Here is an 18529-nt window from a genome sequence, read left to right as displayed (position 1 = left end):
GAGGAAGTGATGTTTGCAAATTCTTTAAAAATTGAGTCAGCAAATGTCTGACCTAAATAGTAAATCTCTAATAAGTAGAACTTCAGTTACAAAACAACATCAATAACAACAACGAATCTCTATTTCCTGGCCAGGTTTTACTATCGAGGTTAGGCCAGATAACCAAACTTACTGTACACACTTTATGGTGTTGCTCCTGGAATACATACACATCAGGAATACCCTAACGTTCCTATTTCCAGGTCATCATTTTCAAGTCAAAATCAGAACTCCTGTCATGAAAGCCCGTGACTGCCCTTTTGAGTGTTTTTGTAAAACTGAGCAAAGAATATCTGAACAGAAATGTTTAGATACGGGGCCGCCAGGCCATTTCGGCTGAAGGAAATTATAGAAAACTGTATCTAAAAACCCAATTTTTAAGGCCATGAAATTTTTCCATTTGGTAATTTCTTTAGCTCATGACTCTTGATCAATTCTATTTTTATGTCAGGTGTTAATTAAGCAGCCCTACTCCTGGATTTAGAAGATAATTAGTAAACATTCGATCGATCGTTAGTTAAAAAAACAATGACAGGGGCCGGCCCCGTGGCAGAGTGGTTAAGTTCTTCGCGCACTCTGCTTCTGCAGCCCAGGGTTTCGCTGGTTTGGATCCTGAGCGCGGACATGGCACCGCTCATCAAGCCACGCTGAGGCGGCGTCCCACATGCCACAACTAGAAGGACCCACAACTAAGAATATACAATTATGTACTGGGGGGCTTTGAGGAGAATAAGGAAAACAAAAAACAAAAAAAAGACCATTGCAGGGAATTGATAGTACAAAGGGTAAGCAGAATTGTGATCCATCTGGCTTGGGTTTGTTTGGGGTTTTTTCAGAGTCCAGTCCCAATCACAGTGTGCATACAGTCCGCAGGAAAACTGTCTTTAGGGGTCACCTGCACGTCTGCCCTTTGCCTTGGAAGGTGCAGCCTGAGTCCATGACGCAAGGAACTGCCTGTCAGCCCAGGCTTCCCAGATCAAAAGCCTGGGACTCGTGCCTTAATTACAAAATGCCTCATCCATTCTTCCCATCGTCCTTTACTGCTCCCCCTCCTTTGATCAGATAACCCTTTAATTAAAAGGCTGGTGAAGAAATGAAAACACGTCACAAAAAGTCAAATGTTTCACTTTCTGAGTTTACGGCTTAAGTTTTGGGGAACTTTGGATAATGAGTTCCAAATTTGTATCAAGTTTTCATCCAGCAAAACAGCTGGACCTCATTCTTGCTGTTGACTGAACTTGGTCAAAAAATACATAGGACTCAGGTCAGCCTAGGACCCAGACGTAAGAATATTTCTAAGCTAGAGCAGTGGGTCCCAATCTTCTCCCTACTTCTCTCCCCCCATGTAACCGACGGTATCCCCATGATGCCATCCCGCCTGCTGGCTGCTTCTCCAACAGGCCAAACTGCTCCAGTGCTCCAGCCCAAAGCACCCTCCCCCGCGCCTTTCCTGCTGCAGGACCCCCCTTTCCAGAGATGCTGAAAATGCCAAGATTTGCCTCTCAGCCTCCTTGGGGCTGGAGTGTGGGCATGTGGCCTGATCCTGGCCAACAAGACCTATAGGAAAGCTTTTGGGAAAGATTTTCCCCTAACGCAGAGACTCATGGGAGGAAATGCCTTTCTTGGCTAGATGTGTGCACGTCTGTGATGCCTGGAACTGCTCCACCATCTGTCTTTTGACCATGAGGAAGGGATGACGCTGACAAGCTGAGCACGGCCAAATGGAAAGAGGGAAAGTTAGAAAGCACCCTGGTTCTCAATGTCATGGTTGAACCACTGCATCTACCCCAGAGCCCACCCCTCTGCCTTTGAACCTCCCATCATGTGAGGTAATAAATATCGTTATTGCTTAAGCTAGTGGTTCTCAAACTTCTGATCTCAGGAAACCCTTTCAGCTCTTAAAAGTTATTGAGGACCCCAGAGATCTTTTGTCTGTGTGTTATATCTCAGTATTTACCACCTTAGACACTGAAACAGAGAAAAAGTTTAAATATTTATGCATTAATTATTTTCAAATAAAAATAATAAATCCAGGGGCCAGCCCAGTGGCGCAGCAGTTAAGTTTGCACTTTCCGCTTCGGCGGCCCAGGGTTTGCCAGTTCGGATCCCAGGAGCGGACATGGCACCACTTGTCAAGCCACACTGTGTCAGGCGTCCCACATATAAAAAAAAAGAGAGGAAGACGGGCAAGGATGTTAGCTCAGGGCTAATCTTCCTCAAAAAAAAAAAAAAACAGAGTGAAATAAAAATAATAAACCCATTTCATGTTAATATAAACCACACTGTTTTATGAAAAATAATTGTATGGCTTGCCAAGCAGCACCATGTCCGCACCTGGGATCCGAACCCGAGAACCCTGGGCCGCCGAAACAGAATGTGTGAACTTAACCATTGCACCACAGGGCTGGCACAAAATAATTGTATTTTGCAAAAGAAAAAAAATAGAAGAATGGTTGTTTTACCTTTTCACAAGCATCTTTAATGTCTGAGTTAATGGGAGACAGCTGGATTCCCAGACCTGCTCCTGCCCTTGATCTGTGGTGGTATCACACATTGTACAGCCACTGGAACACTCCTACTTTACACTTACAAAAGAATGACAGTGGTCTTGGGATTATTATGAAAATACTTTAACCTCTTGGGTGCCTTGAAAGGGTTCCTAGGAACCCACCCAGGGGTTCCACAGATCTCACTTTGAGAAAGTGTTGTCTAAGTCATTCTTCATTGGATATTCTACTACCTGGAGCAAAAATTCTGTAACTGATACACCTCCTCCGGGTGGGTGAGCCTGCCGTGTCATATGTCATGCCTTCCCATTCTCCATCCACCCCCCCCATCACCAATGCTCCTTCCTTAGATTTTTACATGTGTCTCTCACTTCATTGAAGTCTCCATTAAAAATTTCACCTCCTCAGAGGAACCATCTTGAACCACCTGGTAACTGTTTCCTCATGTAGCATTTATTGCTACTCTACGCTTAGGTATATATTTTTTACCAGTTTATTGTTTAAGAATGTAAGTTCATGTGGACAGGTTTTTTGTTCTGTTCACCAGTGTGGGCACTCAGTAAATGCTTGTTAAACGAATAAGTGAATAAATGAATGTGAGTGATGATGTAAGGATAACTTAGAATACACTCAATTTATATTCAAAATAAGTCATTTTCAGGGCCGGCCCCGTGGCCGAGTGGTTAAGTTCGCGCGCTCCGCTCTGGCGGCCCAGGATTTCATCAGTTTGGATCCTGGGCACGGACATGGCACCACTCATCAGGCCATGCTGAGGCGGCGTCCCACATAGCACAACCAGAGACATTCACAACTAGGATCTACAACGATGTACTGGGGGGCTTTGGGGAGAAGAAGAAAAAAAATAAAAACTAAAATAAAAAAAGAAGATTGGCAACAGTTGTTAGCTCAGGTGCCAATCTTTAAAAAAAAAAAAAATAAGTCATTTTCCAGAAAGTAGAATGGTGGTTGCCAGAGGCTGACTGGAGGGGGAATGGGAAGTTAATGTTTAATAAATATTGAGTTTCAGTTGGGGAAAATGAAAAAGTTCTGGAGATGGATGGTGGTGATGGCTGCAGAACAATGTGAATGTACTTAATGCCATAGAACCGTACACTTAAAAATGGTTAAATTGGTAAATTTTATGGTATGTGTATTTTATGACAATAAAAAATGAGTTATTTGCAGACATTGGTACTTTAACCATTACAAGGAACAAACGACTATGACGTGGCTCACATCGGAGGAAGCTATCCATCTACTGAAACATTGATTATTTTCATCATAATAAAACTCTGGTCCAGCTGATGGTTGGATTCATTTGCAAAAGTTTTTATTCACAGTCACTTATTCTTCTTGACAACTGAGTCAGCCACAGAGCGATGGATCATTTATTTGCACGAGAGCAGGAGGAAAACAGTGTGGACTATGCACTGGGCTGTTTCATAGTATCACAGAAACAGACTTGCAGTTCAGGACTCACTTCACACACACACACTCGCGCACACGCACACACACACACGGGGTATCAGGAAACAGCCTGTCCATTTTGGCTACAGAGGCGGGGATTTCGGTTTCCTTGGCTTCTGAGCTGTTCTTGGAGCGGGGCCATCTGGGGAAACTGAACAGGTCCATGGGTCCTTCGAACTTGGGCTGGATCCACCAAGGACACAAAAAACAGAGCCTCCAGCCCTCTCCCCCAAGTGGGCAGACAAAAGTGCCGTTGATGTTGAAGCTGTGGAAAGCTTCGGAAGGCCCCGTGGGAGGAAGCTTGGCATGAGCAGGCGATCAGCTCTGACCCTGGAAGGGAACACCAGGCTGGGGTAAGATCCAGGCTTCTGCTCAGCCCGGACTGCTGACACCCTGAGCTTTCTCAGCGTGTGAGCAAGCGAGAGAGGCAGGCCGTCCCGGGCTCCGCCTGGTCGGCTGCCCTGATGTCTGAGGAATTCTCTCAAAAGAACACTACCAGTGGAAAAATGCTCTGGATAGAATGTTAAATGAAAAAGTCAAGATAAAAAGATTATATGTATATATATAACATACGTGTGTATATATATATAAATATATATAAAACAATATAAACATATATCTCATCTACGTTTAAAAAAAATTTTTTTAAAGCATGCATTGAAAAACAGGACCAGGAGGAAATACATCACAATATTATGACTGATGTCCTCTGGGTGGTTGGATAACAGGCAATTGTTTATCTCTTATTTGCATTTCTCTGTGGTTTTAAATTTTCCTACAGCTAGAACGTGTTATTTGATACTCATAAACACATTCTGAACTCCACCAACCCAGTAGCCCCTCGGGGTAGGGGAAGGTGTGGGCTACAGAAAAACCGGCTGGGGAAGGCTCTTGGAAATATCTGGCAGTTGCAATAAGCTTGCTGCCAAGGGGAAGAGGGGAAATGTCTGGAAGGCCAGAGCCAGAGGACACCCCTTGCCTTAGAGTTTCTCAAAGTTACTCCGATTTCCCTGACTGTGGGCCTACTTAGCAAGAAACATCTGCAAGTAGCAGATGTTATTTTTCCCAGGAAAATGTAGTCCAAACTCCCAGAGCAGAATCAGCTTCTCGCCTCTGCTCCCTGCCCCACACCCCTCACCTGCCATTCCAGGACGACAGTCCACAAAGGGCTTCCTAGTGGCCGAGATCTCAGCTCTCCATCTTCAGACACTTCTGAGCGTGTGACTCAAGTTGCAGGGGGACCTAGCTGTTTCCCAGCCCCACCCTGCCTCTGCTTTGAGGTACCCCCCACCCCCGCCTCCTCGGCCATGTTGGGACCACGTCGCTAACACCAGCTGCCACTGTGGAAAATGACTTAGACAGTTTGTCCTTCGGAAACATTTGGCACGTTCCTTGGAAGGAAAAACTTAGCTCATCCCAAGAAACAGGAGAGAGTTGGGGATGGCACAGTAATCTCTGGATTCTGCAGAAATCTATTTCTTGGCCTTTTTCTTTCTTTCTTTTTTTTTTTTTACTATTATTATATTTTTGTAGCCCCCAGTTTCCCAAAGAATGGATTTTCTTCACATAAACGCTATGGTGAAGCCATAGCCACCTCGGAATAGTAGACTCATGCCCTCTGCATAACTTAGTTTCAAGTTGCTTTCTTAGAATTCTCATCTGGTGGCGGGGCCGGCTGGATGGAGCCTTAGAAAGCAGCACTGAGAACATCCCAGTTGCTTCGGGAGATGGTCTAATAGTCAGAACACAGTGAGCAGATGCAGAGCAGTTGGACCGGGTGAGTGCTGCCGTTTGTCTCTGTGGGGCTGCCCCACCCCAGCTACGGCCACCAACAGCACGGCGCCGACCACGTGAAGCTGGGCAGTTCATCCCACCCTCCTCACACCACCAGCACCTCCACAATTCTCCCTGGCCTCCCCACCGGCCACCACAAGATGGTCACTCTGTCCTCATGGGGGTTCCCTACTCCCATCTCCCCTCCTTTCCTCTGTCATCCCAGTGGGGGCATGTGAAATCTCTGGTGGTCTTTTTAGCTGTCTTTGACATTGAAGTGACATGAACCCAGTGAGTCACAGTCTACTGTTGGCTGAATTCTGTCCCCAAAATTCATAGGACCAAGACCTAACCTCCAGTGCCTCAGAATGTAACCATATTTGGAGATAGGCTCTTTAAAGAAGTGATTAAGTTAAAATGAAGCCTTTAGGGTGGGGCCCAGATCCAACAGCCTGGTGTCCTTAGAAGAAGACGAAGAGACTCGGGGGGCACACGCGTGGCAGGACCATGTGAAGAAGAAGCCAGAGGGCCACTGTCTCCAAGCCGAGGAGAGACGCCTGAGAGGAAACCAACCCTGTCAGCGCCTGGCTGTTGGACTTCCAGCTTCCAGAACTGTGGGAAAATAAATTTCTGTTGTTTAAGCCTCCCAGTCTGTGGGATTTTGTTACGGCAGCCCGAGCTAACGCACAGTCCCTCGCAGGCCCAGTCATCCCTGGACTCCGTCTTGGGACAGCACACACACACACACACACACCACACACACACACAGAGGACAGTCCGGCGTCACAATCTCAACTGGGTGGTCTGTTGAGGTGGAGGGGCTGACTAAAGACCCATGGAGGGAAAGCCCCTTCCAGCCCAGGAGAAGTTCAGGCCCTCTCTGATTCCCTGCTTGGGACAGGGCGAGAGGGACAACCACCGCAACCCTGTCCTCGGGTCTCCCCTCAGAGATGAACCCAACCATGTGGGTGCGAGGAAGGAGGGAGAGAAGGTCGACCTCTGCCTCCTTTCCTCCCCCTCTCCCACTCGGCTCCTTCCAGCCCTGTCCCTCCAGGTCACAAAGGAAAATTCCCAAGGGCTCAGCCCCTGTGCTTCCTGCAGGCCCCATTCATTCCGGGGGCTGCAGTTCATGCCGTTGGCACCAAGGCCCTGGGCGACTCAACACACTGATCACCTGGGCCTCTGGCGACCGCCAAACGGAGACGGCAGATGTTTCCTGCCGCCGTTTGAGAGATTAGGGCGCGTGCCCGGCACATACGTGGAGGAGAATGGGAGCGGGGAGCGGAAGGGGTTTCACATCTTTTCTCACAGCATCTTTATGACCCTGAGATGGGAGAGCTGCCTGGGACCCGTGAGCAGAGCTGCCCCCTAGTGGCTTCTAGGGGCCATGCAGGCTTCTCCAGGAAGTCACTATAGGAATTCAAGTTTCTTAAAAAACAAAACTTTTTTAGAATATTAAATGTTGGAGGGACCGCTTATTTTCCTCTTTTATTCCTCTTTTCCTTCACCTCTGAGAAGGAGAGGAAGGAGACAGGAAAGGAGAGAAAGAAGCAAGATGGGAAGGACGCGGGAGAGACGGAGGGACTTTTAAACCTGTTTAGTAAACGTGAGACAAAGTTATACGTTCCCTTCAAAGGACCATAAAGCCATTTGCTCTTTGCAACCTCAAGCCTGGCCCGTTTTAGCAAACTAGCTAGGAATCCAGCCTGGTAACTGTGCCAAATATTTTACCAGGATAGATGAATTTATTTAATCCATATATAAACTCTAAGCAGAGGTACTTTATCATTATTGTTGTTGTTAATTATTACTATTATTATCATCTCCATACAAATGGGGAAACTGGAGTACAGAGAGGTTAAGTGACTCACCCAGGGGTCACAGAGCTATTGATAAGGAAGTCTGAAGTCTGGCTCTGTGTCCGGATCCAGCAGTAGGACCACATGTTAACCCCTGTGCTGAGCCAGCCAACACAGAGCTTAAAGGTTCTTGGGATACTCCTGTCTGCTGGCTTCACCATAGGTTCAGGATGATCAGCCCTGAGCTAACATCTGCTGCCAATACTCCTCTTTCTTTGCTGAGGAAGACTGGCCCTGAGCTAACATCCATGCCCATCCTCCTCTACTTTATATGTGGGACGCCTGCCACAGCATGGCTTGACAAATGGTGCCATGTCCGCACCTAGGATCCAAACCAGCGAACCCAGGGACACAGAAGCCGGACATGCACACTTAACTGCTGCGCCACCAGGCCGGCCCCAGTTCAGTCAGTCCTTTCTGTCTCAGGTCCCTCCTCCAGCTCTGACACTGTCCAGCCCATGACATACAGAGGGGAGGCATGGGATGATTTTTACGTCTCACAGCCCAATAAGCTCTTTAGTGACCCTGACGCTTTGGGCAAAAGAAGAATAGTTGTAAATGTAATGAAAGAAAGGTCAGGGAAATTTATCTCTTAATGGTCAGAAAAGCCAGTTATTTCCAAAGATTGCAAACCACCCTCTGAGCTCCTTTGTCCCAAGTCATTTAAAAGAGCCCGCCAAAAAAACCCCCACAAAATTCATTAATTCAACAAATGTACAGTCATGCACTACATAACGAGGTTTCAGTCAATGACGGGTTGTATATATGCTAGTGGTCCCATAAGATTAGTCCCATATAGCCCAGATGTGTAGTAGGCTATCCCATCTAGGTTTGTGTAGGTACTGTAGGGGAGGACAAAATTTTCCTCTACCCTTCTAGGTTCTTCTGGCTGGTCTGAGAACTAAATTGACAAGAGATGGATTAAGAAGAGAAAAACAAAAGTTTAATAACACATATAGAGGGCCGGCCCACTGATGCAGTGGTTAAGTTTGCACATTCCACTTCTCAGCAGCCCAGGGTTTGCCAGTTCAGATCCTGGGTGCAGACATGATGCCACTTGGCAAAAGCCATGCTGTGGTAGGCGTCCCATGTATAAAGTAGAGGATGATGGGTGTGGATGTTAGCTCAGGGCCAGTCTTCCTCAGCAAAAAGAGGAGGATTGGCAGTAGTTGGCTCAGGGCTAATCTTCCTCAAAAAAATAAAATAAAATAACACGTATACATGGGAGAAACCCAGGAAACCAAGTAACTTGCTAAAATGGCTGAAGCTCTCACCTTAAGTATCTTCCTCAGCTAAAGACAAAAGAAGATGCTGGGGGTGGGGAGAGTCAGCGACTTCAAGGCAAGGAAGGCACTTCACAGGTAGGTGAAAAGGAGCAAAAGTTTGGCAAACAAGTGTTCATTTGGCTACACAGAAACAGAAGAACACAGAGAGGAGCCCAACACACAGGCTTTTCTCGGTTCCTCCCTGGGTACCACCTGGTCCATGTGATGCTAAGGTGATAGCTTGCTTCCTGAGACAGGTTTTTTATTAATGTGAATTCTTTTAGGCAGTTTACTGGGGAAGTAATAAGAAAAACTTTCTGAGTCTTTTATTTCTTAAAAATGATCAGTCTAAACTAATCTTCATGTTAAAGAGACACATTTTGGGGTGGAAAATTTTGTTCCCCTTCAGCACACTCTGTGATGTTTCAACAACGATGAAATCACCTAAGAACGTATTTCTCAGAACGGATCCCTGTCGTTAAGCGACGCATGGCTGTATTTTCTATCTAACAAACATGAGTTCCTGCTGTGTTCCAGGCACTATTCTAAACTCCAGGGATACAGCAGGCAACAGACAAAGGTCTACCCTCCTGGGTCAAGCATCCAATAGGAGACAGCCAGGATTTAGATAAAGAAATAAAGAAAGAGGAAAATAAATAATGAGATAATTTCAGACAGTGATGAGTAACACGGCTGAAATAGAGCCAGGTCACGGGATGGAGAGGATCTCAGGGCCAGGACCACCCTAACCAGAGAGGTCAGGGAAATCCTCTTGGAGAAATAATGTTTGAGCTGAGGCCCAGGTGATAAGAAAGAGCCTGAGAAGAGCCGACCGTGTCAAGATCTGGGAAAATATTTTGGGAAGAGAGAGATTAGCGTGTGAAGATGTTGACCCCAAATGAGCTCACGTGTTCCAGTGTCAGAGAGAAGAGGGAGAGGTGGAGCTGGACGAGAGAGCAGGCAGGTCAGCAGGGCCAGAGCGAGCACGGGCTTGGGGGGGGTTTATTCTCCTGGCAGGGGATGCTGTTGGAAGATTTCTTTAGCAGGAATGAGACGTAATCAGACTTAAGTTTTACAAAAATCACTCTGGTTGCATCTGGAGGGCACAAGAGGCTCAGAGAAGCCAGTTAGGTAGCTCTTGTGGTCCAGGCAAGATACGACAGCGGCTTGGGTCAGGGTGGTGTCAGTGGAGGTGGCAAGAAGTGGTCGGATTCAGGATGAATCGTGGAGATAACTCAGCAGGACTGGCTAATGAATCAGATGAGGAGAGAGAAGAAAAGAATGTTCTCTGTGTTTTCGACCTGAGCAGCTGTGTGAATGGCAGTGTCATTTCCTGAAATGCGGAAGTCTGAAGAGAAGCAGCTTGATGAGGAAGTCAAGAGTTCTGTTTTGGACATGTTTAGTTGCCCTTTAGATATCCAAGTAGCTATCCAAGTAGAAATGAGTTGCCAGTGGAGTCTGAGTTTCAAGAGAAAGGCAAGTAGTGACTTGGAAGTCATCGGCCTGGAGATATATCTAAAGCCATGAGACTGAATGAGATTATCTGGGGAGAGAGGATGGATGGAAAAGAGAAGAAGGCTGAGGAGAGACCCTGGCATCCTTCATCAATAGCCAGTGGTCTGGTGGCATTGGAGGAGCAGCCCCTCAGGTCGGGTGTGATCATAACTCAGGCATAGAAGCCTAGAGAAGAAAACGTTTTAATCAGGTGATGATTAACTGAGCCAGATGCTGCTGAGAGACCAAGTAAGACGGGAGTAGGACACTCGACCATTGGATGTGACATGATGGAGGGCATTGCTGTCCTTGAAAGAGCCGTTCCAGAAGAATGGAGCTGGAGGCCAGATTGCAGTGTGCTGAAAAGAGAAGGAGAGGGGAGGAAGCGGGCACAGTGAGAAAGGCTATAGGAAATGTTGTGTCAAAGTCTCTGCCACTTCTTGGACTCCCTAGACGCTGACACCTCTCTCATGCAGAAGCGAAGGGAGCGGGTCTGCATTTGCTATTTACCATACTTTACAATCCCAGGAACTCAGTTTTCTATTACAACACTGATCACTAGGAAGATTTACAGATGGCTTAATTTAAGTTCAGTATAATCACAGGGAAAATACCAACGGTCTTAGCCTGGATTCCCCAGAAAGCACAGCCTGAGGCAAACGCTTATGTGCTACCAACTTATCAGAGAATGCAATTTCAGGGAGCAGGAGCGAGGGGCCACGGCAGGGAGGCTGGGAAGGAGGGAGAGGCGCTACCAGGAGGAAGATGCCTTATTAAACCAGCCGCAGCTAAATCGTTCGAGTCTACACAGAAAGGATCACTGCGTTGGTGGCTGGAAAAGTGACAGATGAGATCTCAAGTAGTGCATAAGAGGTTTCTGATATGTCATCTGAATAATAATCTCAACTGTCATTTTAAAGAATATAATAAGCAGAAATGTCAGTAAGACCTTATGTCTTTAAGAGAACAGCTGAACCAAGATAAGTGTTCATGGATGTTTACAGCAGCACTGTTTGTAAGAGGGGGGAAAAAATAACAGAAAATCAAGAAGAAAAACTGGGAAAAATCTCATTCAAACAAAATAGGTACTGGTGGGGCCTGCCGGTGGCATAGTGGTTAAGTTCATGTGCTCTGCTTCAGTGGCCCGGGATTCATGGGTTTGGATCCTGGGCCCAGACTTACACCACTCATCAAGCCATGCTGTGGTGGCATCCCACATACAAAGTGGAGGATAGACTGGCTCAGATGTTAGCTCAGGGCCAATCTTCCTCAAGCAAAATGAGGAAGATTGGCAACAGATGTTAGCTCAGGGCTAATCTTCCTCACAAAAAACCCTCCCCCAAAAACCTGAGTACTGTTATTAAATGATGATATTTAATACAATAAAAATCTGTGCTTTCATTAAAAGGGATGATGGGGGACAGTGGGGAAGGACAAGAAGGAAGGATTACAAAGAGATAGCAGGAAAGTTTTGGAGGTGACACATATGTTCACTATTTGATATTGGAGAGTTTCATGGGTGTATACATATCTAAAAACTGTTCAAAGTATACACTTCAAATATGTGAAGTTTACTATATGTCAATTATACTTTAACAAAGCTGTTAACAATGGAGGGATGGGGAGATGGTTAAAGGGTATAAAGTTTCAGTTATAAGATAAATAAGTTCTGGAGCTCTAGTGTATGGCATGGTGACTATAGTTAACAATGATGTGCTATACATTTGAAGTTTCTTAGGAGAGTAGATAGTAAACGTTTTCACCACACACACGCAAGGGGACTACATAAGGTGATGGATACGTTAATTAGCTTGATAGTGGTAATCATTTCACAATGTATACATATATCAAAGCATCATGTTGTTTTTACTTGTCATTATACCTCAATAAACCTGGAGAAAAAGAAAAAATAATAAAAATCGTAAAAAATTTAGAAACCTGGAAACAACCAATCAGTGGGGGAATGGTTAATAAACGATGGTATTTAATACATTGCAAATCCATGCATCCATTAAAAAGAAGTAAGTAGACCTGTACAAGGAGATGTGGAGACATCCCTAAGGCATTAAATGAAAAAAGCAAAGTGCAGATCAGTGTGGCCCATCCGGTCTCTTTAGCACACATTTTGGGACAGATTTACATATGTAGGCATGTTAGGATGTTTTGGGATGCAAAATAACAGAAAACTGAGACTCTAAATGGCTTAAACAATAGAATCTTCTTACCTAATCTCTTATAAGACCAAAAGTGGAGTGGGTTTCAGGCGAGGTGTAATCATTCCAGGTGTAATCAACTCTCTTCCCCAGGGCAGTTCCACCTCTTCTTCCCAGCTCCCCACAACATCCACCTTCCTCAATAAACTGCTCATTCCTCAGGCAAATCCAGGGGTAGAGGAGAGAGCATCCCCATAACTTCTCTTCTCAGCCCATACCAGGTAACCCTTTAGCAAAGGGAGTCATGCCACAGAAACACAAAGTCTTCTTGGAATGAAAGAGGAAAAAAATACCTCTCTTTGTTTTTGAGTCTCCCACAGCAGTGAGAACCCCACAGAAACAGCTCGATAGGTTATGTCCACATTAGTAGACGGCAGAGAGCATCCAGAGTCCTGGTTCTCTGTACAGGTTCTTTCCTGGGTGGATCGATGCAGTTACCTCACCCGTTTGCCTGTGTACGGCTCCAAGCGTTCTCTTGCCCACAGTGATGGGAAACACTATAGGACATAAATTTGGAAAACAACCAGGTGACTCAGAGCTTCCAGGTGCATTTGAAAGAAGGAAATGAGAACAGTTCTCAGCGGTTCTCCTAGTTTAAATTCACCTTGAGTAGCAGAGCTGGATGATGTTATAAACCCCAGGATTCCCAGGAAATCATTTTGACAGTTTACCAATTCTAGGAGAAGCAGAGAATTTATAAACATACACACTTCATCATGATACCATTCCCAAAGACATGGCATCTAATGCAACTCTACCAAGTTGTGCTGTGACGACTACGACAAGGAGTTTGAAAATGCTTTTGACAGAAAGAGCACTTGAATGTAGTGTCGGCCACTGTTTTCCTCAACGTAAAACCCGGCCATAAACATTCACAAATAGCATGGGAACTTAAAATCCAGGAAGGAAAGGAGTGAGCGTTATCTCATGGGAAGGAACATGACTTCCTTACAAAGACACAAGTGTTCTCTGTTCACGCGTATCCCATCCAGCTCCTACCTGGCAACGGAGTGTACTCAGAACGACTTCAAGTAGGGAATGACTTGCCTGAATAGATCAGCAAACATTCCATAGTAATTGGGGTTTAGCAAACTTATTTCAACAGGATGATGCATCTCAAAAACCAGAGAAGCACAGAAATGATTAAATGTTCCATTTCAAGATCTGAGGGGAAAAAATGGTCCAGGCCAAAAATGGGGCTGTAAAGTTCAAAATAAGAAAAGGACTCTCTTCTCTCTTTGGGGAGAGGACAAAAAGTTGTCTCTCAAGAAGGACTTGACCAGATCACATTTGTTACTTGGTGAATTTTCTACAGGCCAAGTCTGACCTCTAGCCTTGGAGGCTCAGAAACCCAGTGTTCCCAGCTCAAAGAGCTTTCATCACAACGCTAGTGTATATAACCAGAATGACCATTTATTCGTTACTAGTGAGAAATCTGTCACCCAAGAAACGACGCGATCAACCCTTCCTCCTGGTAGGCAGACATACGTGATGTAAGAAAAACTATCGAAAACTTGAAAATAGGTAAAAGAAATTACTGGGTTTTCTCTCAGTGCAGTGCTGAACTTGACTTTCCACTCTCTGGGCTGTTTCAAAATTCTCTAGGAGCAGAGATCATTCTATCGTTTTTTGTCCACTAGTGATGCAAATAACACCTCTCTGGCAAAACAGATAACCTCAAGACATTACGGTCCGTGGCCCTGGTGAATGTTAACCAATTTTGTATCTAGCTAGCAATTTTATTCTTGTATAAATCCCTTTGAACCAGTTCTAACATCTTATTGGTTCCCTTATTAATTATAAGTTGAATAAATTCTTTTGTACGTGTATTTTTTGTACACAAGAGAGTCATCTTTAAAAAATTAAGGTGAAATTCACATAACATAAAATTAACTATTTTAAGGTGAAAAATTCAGTGGAATTTAGTGCACTCACCATATTGTACAACCACTATATGTATCTAGTTCCAAAATATTTTTATCACCCCAAAATAAAACCTGTTATCCATTGAATAGTTACCTTCATTCCCTCCTCTCCCCAGTGTCTGGTAACCACCAATCTGCTTTCTTTCTCTCGGATTCACCTATTCTGGATATTTCATAAAGGGGAATCATACCATACGCCATCTTTTGTGTCTGACTTCTTTTCATTTGGCATGTTTCAAGGTTCATCCTCATTGTAGCATATAAGGGCATTCCTCGTTTTCCTTTTCATGGCTAAATACTATTCTATTCTGTGGATATACCACAATTTATGTATCCATTCATCCTCTGACGGCCATTTGGGTAGTTTCCGCCTTTTGGCTATTTCGGAAAGTGCTGCTACGAACATTTGTGTACAAGTATTGGCTTGAACACTGTTTTCAGTTCCTTGGGCATACAGCTAGGAGTGGAATTGCTGGGTTATATGTTTGTGTTTAAGTTTTTGAGGATCCACTAAGCTGCTTTCCATGTGACTGAACCATTTCACATTCAATTTTACCTCTTTGAAAATAATACTTAGTAAGTTACCAATTAATACTTGGCAAATTATCATGAACTTAATGGTAAGTGAAATGATCATCAGAAGTTTGCATGGGGTCCTATTGAGGTGAGCTCATTCTATGATTTTAGGCTACTTTTGCATGCGGCCTCTATTTTATGAGAGAAGTATTTCCATGAAGGAGATCCTAGGTTTGGGCTGTACTCCCTGTATGCATTTCCCTGGTAGGATGGCCGTGCCTCAAAGGCCAAAACACTTGGATTCCATTAGCTAAGGATCCCACCACACCAGTACTGCACGTTTATGTGACCCTCATTTTTCTAGCTTTCATGGCTAACTCCTTGATTGACATGTTCTTTCTTTAGTTATATATCTTAGAGCTGGTCAAGTTAAAGTTATCTGGTTAATCTTCAAAGTCCATACATCACGTAACTATGTGCCAGGCACTATTCCAGATGTTGGGAATTTAGTTGTCAACTAGTCGTAAAAGTTGCCCTCTAGAAGCTTACCTTCTTGTAGTCAGATTTTGCCAGCCAGGGAGCTGTTCCATATCTACTTATCCACTCTGGTCCAGAATATGCTGCTATTATAGCCTAAATCTTAGAGGAAGAACTTATTTCCAAACTCTTACTGTAATCTTTAAGTACTAACAGCAGAAGAAAATCACATTATTCTTCTCTTTCAAGATTTGCATTCTAACAGGTGGAGGAAATGTGGCTTATACAGCATTTGCATTAAGTGGGAACACTACATGAAATATCTGCCCCGCATTCCACACACGGCGGAAATTGACGTGGCAGCATCAGGAAGCCAGCTGGTTAGTATGCTGTCGGGAGGCCTTACGTTGTGCGTTCAGCAGTAGCAGACATGAGGAGCATTTTAAGAATGTGTTATTCCTTCCCAGCATTATCTTTGCTCTTTCTTGAAGGTTAGTTCTTTTAAACTTATCTAATTCTTCAAATCCTCAAAAATTTTAAATGAAGATAATACTAAAATCTCGATCAAGAGGCCAGCCCTTGTGGCCAAGTGGTTAAGTTCTCACACTCTGCTGTGGCAGCCCAGGGTTTTGCCAGTTAGAATCCTGGGCACGGACATGGCACCGCTCATCAGGCCACGCTCTGGCGGTGTCCCACATACCACAACTAGAAGGACACACAACTAAAATATACAACTATGTACTGGGGGGCTTTGGGAGAAAAGTGAAAAATAAAATTGTTATTAAAAAAATCTTGATCAAGTAAAATTAGTTTATATCATATTGCTTTAACCTTTTTATTTTCTGCACTTGCCAGTGACATTTAAGCATTTAAAAAAGGCATTATGAAACCAGAAAGTTTTCTTTCACAGTTCAGAAAAACTTCCAAAGTCCAAATTAATATATGAAATTGAACAGGGTACTAAATTTAGAAATATTAGACTTTTCCTTTTTTGTGAGGAAGGTTGGCCCTGTGCTAACATCTGTTGCCAATCTTCCTCTTTTTGCTTGAGGAAGACTGTTGCTGAGCTAACATCTGTGCCAATCTTCCTCTAGTTTATGTGGGATGCCACCACAGTGTGGTTTAATGAGCAGTGCTAGGTGGGTGTCCAGGATCCGAATCTGTGAAGCCCAGGCCACCAAAACGGAGTGCACGAACTTAACCACTACACCACAGGGCTGGCCCCCATAGACTTCTTAAAGACAAAGATGACTTTTTTACTGCAGAGTTGGTACTCATTACATAGTAAATAATGCTGTATAGACAGTAACACAGAATTAAGAAAAGGTGTGTCCGTGACACCCACATTCTTCCTTGTAGATAAAGCTATTCCTCTAGAGAACATTATTTCTTCAGCCTAAAGTTTCTGAAAACTTGGCTCAGACGTTTTTTGTGGATGTATAAATAATATGCATTTATCTAGCTACTTTTATGATTCATATGAATAATTCTATTTGTTCCAGTAATGCCAAATCAAATGCTATAGATTTTTTGGTTCTAAAATCCTAAGAAGTCCTTAATGGGTTTCAGATACAAGACCACCTATTAGGAAGACAGGAGTGCCTTATTTAATGCTAATTGCTCTCCTTGGGCTCATGCACATGCTATACGCTCCACATGGCTGGAACTTGGTCTGATAACCGATCACAATTAGTCCCTATTCCATGACTCTGGTCCCTCAGACGTAGGTGCAAGAGAACAGAAGTTCTGGTGGAACTTCCATCATGGTTGCTGGGATGAGATTTAAGACAGCAATAGCTTTGGCAGAAATCGGTCCCTCTTTGCTCTACAGCACTCCTTTGTACATAAATATCCTTTTGGTTTTAAAGATTTTATTTTTCCTTTTTCTCCCCAAAGCCCCCCAGTACCCAGTTGTGTTTTTTTAGTTGTGGGTCCTTCTAATTGTGGATCCTTTCGATTTTAAAAACCAATGTATAAACTGAGCAAAGAGTACCAAGAACCTCTCTGCACAATCTTTACAATTTTCTTGGAATCTATTTTTTTTAAAGCCAATATACAGATATACGTCAAAGAATTGAAAACAGGACTTCAGACACTTGTACACCCACGTTCATGGCAGCACTAGTCACAACAGCCAAAAGGTGGAAACAAGCCAAGTGACCATCAACAGATGAATAAACAAAATGTCGTGTAGCCATACAACGGAATGCTATTCAGCCATAAAAAGGAATGAAATTCTGACACAGGCTACAACACAGATGAATCTTGAAAACATTATGCAAGTGACATAAGCCAGATGCAAAAGGACAAATACTGTGTGATTCCATTTATGAAATATCTAGAGTAGGCAAATTCATAGAAAGTAGATTAGAAGTTACCAGGGGCTGGGAAAAGGGAGGATGGGGAATTACTGCTTAATGGTCACAAAGCTTCTGCTTGGGGCGATGAAAGTTCTGGAAATAGTGGTGATGGTTGTACAACATTGAGAGTGTAATTAACACCACTGAATGGTATGCTTACAGGGTAATATAAAGTTGGAAGTGAGGATCAAAGCAAAATTCCAGCGAGGTATGATAATGAAGGGTTAAAAAGATTAATTGGTTAAGAAACAATTTCATTCAACAAGGATTTAAGTTTCAACTATGTAACAGAAATGATGGATACAAAGATAAACATGGTTCCCAATCTTAGAGCGAGAAAATAGCATGATGAAATTTTTGCAATCTTCAAAGAGATGTCATTCAAGTTTTCCAACATAGTAAATATTAAGCTCCAAGTGAGGGACATTGTTTTATAGCCACTCAAAAATCAAGACCGTTTCTCAACATCTCAGGAGGCAGGATAAAACCAGACTTTCAAATCAGTGGACTCGAAAACAATTGGCACTGGATAAGCATCATGCAGTACAATCCTAACCTTACTGATGTCCATGTTCCCAATTTTTTTCTCACAAAAACGTCTTTAAAAAACTCAGCATAGTTTTTAGCGTTTACT

This window comes from Equus asinus, chromosome 13 (assembly GCF_041296235.1).
Source record: "Equus asinus isolate D_3611 breed Donkey chromosome 13, EquAss-T2T_v2, whole genome shotgun sequence".
NCBI classification, from domain to species: domain Eukaryota; kingdom Metazoa; phylum Chordata; class Mammalia; order Perissodactyla; family Equidae; genus Equus; species Equus asinus.
This window is presented reverse-complemented; position numbering follows the sequence as displayed.